The sequence below is a fragment of the Lepidochelys olivacea genome (genome assembly GCF_965140295.1).
Source record: "Lepidochelys olivacea isolate rLepOli2 genome assembly, chromosome: 2".
NCBI classification, from domain to species: Eukaryota; Metazoa; Chordata; order Testudines; family Cheloniidae; genus Lepidochelys; species Lepidochelys olivacea.
In genome coordinates, this window is record NC_140412.1 from 259,398,262 (window position 1) to 259,400,334 (window position 2,073).

Here is a 2,073-nt window from a genome sequence, read left to right on the forward strand (position 1 = left end):
ACACTGATTTAGATTATGGTGAGCACCCAAAATGTGCAAAGTGCTTTCCAAACATACAGGATGACGGTCCCTGCCCAGGACCACTTACAATCTAAAAGACAGATGAAGGGTGGGGAAGTGGATGTGAAATACAAACAGAGACCTGGATTCAACAGCTTACTTAAGCACATACTTAACTTAAAGCACATAAATGAATTGCCCCATAAAAGTGGGGCTACTCATTATTAAGGGCGGGCACATTTTTAGGTTCCAAGCCTGATCAGGGCTAGAGTAACCAGAGTGATGACAGGCACATGGCTTGTTAATTACAAGGTTTTGTTTTTAAGTTAAACATGCTGAATCCTGATGCAGCACAAAGTATGAGGTCTGAGGGAAAGGAGCATGTTACTGTAGAGATGGATAAACTTCCTTGCTACATAGTATAGGGGAATTGGTCGGTTGTGTGTGTGATTTCACCATGTCTGGTCACGGTAAGTGTGGTAAAGGCTTGGGGAAGGGAGGTGCCAAGCGCCATCATAAAGTGCTTTGGGATAACATCCAAGGTACTACTATTCGTCGCTTGGCTCGATGCGGCGGGGTGAAACGTATTTCGGGGTTGATCTACGAAGAGACCCGTGGAGTGCTGAAGGTGTTCTTGGAGAATGTGGTCCGCAATGCTGTCCCTTACACTGAACATGCCAAGCGAAAGACTGTAACAGCTATGGATGTGGTTTATGCTCTGAAGCACCTGGGTTGTACTCTCTATGGTTTTGGTGGCTAATCGGGTCACTAAAGTCAACAGGTTAGGGAATCTGTGGGAAGGAGATCTGCATTCAGAGGGATCATAGAGGTCTGGTTGGGCCCTGAATAAGGACTTCAGGTAGATTCTGCACACATTACATAGTACCTTCCTCAGGCCACCATTCCGCTGAAACCAGTAAGGTGACTTGTGAAATGGAGGAAAACTCAGCGCAAGCAAGGTAATACAATTTCATATAATTTTGGTCTTTAGGTTGAAAAGAGAGTTAGAAAAACCCCACACTGAAGATCTCTTTAATGTATTATTTTGTGCTACTCTTTGAGCGAACTATTATTAATGGTGGATGGTATCTAATTAAAAAGAGTGGTTCTCCGAAGAAAATCATGCTGAGTATCAGAAAAATAAAACCAAAACCATTAAGATTTGCAGCAAGAATTCTAGCCAGTGCATTAGTCTATAGCAATTCATTTCAAATTGTGTAGGTAGCACGTAGGTGCTTTTCTAGGTGTTAAGCCAAAACCTGAGAACACATTACTACATCATAATTCGCAGCCTATCAGGCCTTATTGCTTAATTATGTGATGGCTTTTGAAAAATGAAGTGATTTGATTGGCTAAGGATGGTGCTATGTCTATTAACTGGAGATGGACGAATACTGCAAAAATATTTGAATTAGAAGAAATGAATTTCCTTTGATGGTATTTGTAACCCACTTTTCTTTGCCTTTTTGGGAGCATTCATGTGAGGGAAGTTGTATTTGCAAGGATGTTCGTGAAACAGGACAGTGTCATGAATGCTTTTGTGAATTCACAAGTTTCCAAGTTGGGAGGGCTTATAGGGCAGAATGTAGAGGAAGAGGGTGGATGGAAGAGGAGGAAGTGGGAAGAAGTGGGAAGAAGAGTGAGAGGCGTAGAATCCACTGAAGGAGAGACAGCCCTGAGCAGGTGTGAATTACATGCTGTGGCTTGGAGGGAGAAAAAGAGTGTGATGGGGGAAGGGAGAAAAAAGTGATGAGGGAGAGTAGAGGAAGACCAGGAATGGGAGAGAGGTGATTATAGAAACCTCATTAAGGATGGCGCCTGACAACATCCGCATTTCAGTCTAGGCACTCATTCACACTCAGAAGGGTTCACTATCAAAGCAGCATCTGTTTCTATGGGTTTCTGGTGAGACAGTCCTCAGCACCTGATTGCTGGAAAAATGCAACAGAGTAGGTGGAGTTCTGAGTGGAGCAACAAAATGACTTAGGGCTTGGCTACACTTGCAGATGTAGAGGGCTGGGAGTTAAACCAGCCTTCAGAGACCGCAGCAGGGAAAACGCTGCCGTGTGTTTA

At 43.6% G+C, this 2,073-nt stretch overlaps 1 pseudogene across 1 annotated transcript; it reads left to right on the plus strand.

Annotated features, from left to right (window-relative positions):
- Positions 1-457: 457 nt before the first annotated feature.
- LOC311515326 (histone H4 pseudogene) lies at positions 458-760 on the plus strand (annotated as a pseudogene). Its single transcript has one exon. The product of its transcript is annotated as a histone H4 pseudogene (transcript).
- Positions 761-2,073: the final 1,313 nt, after the last annotated feature.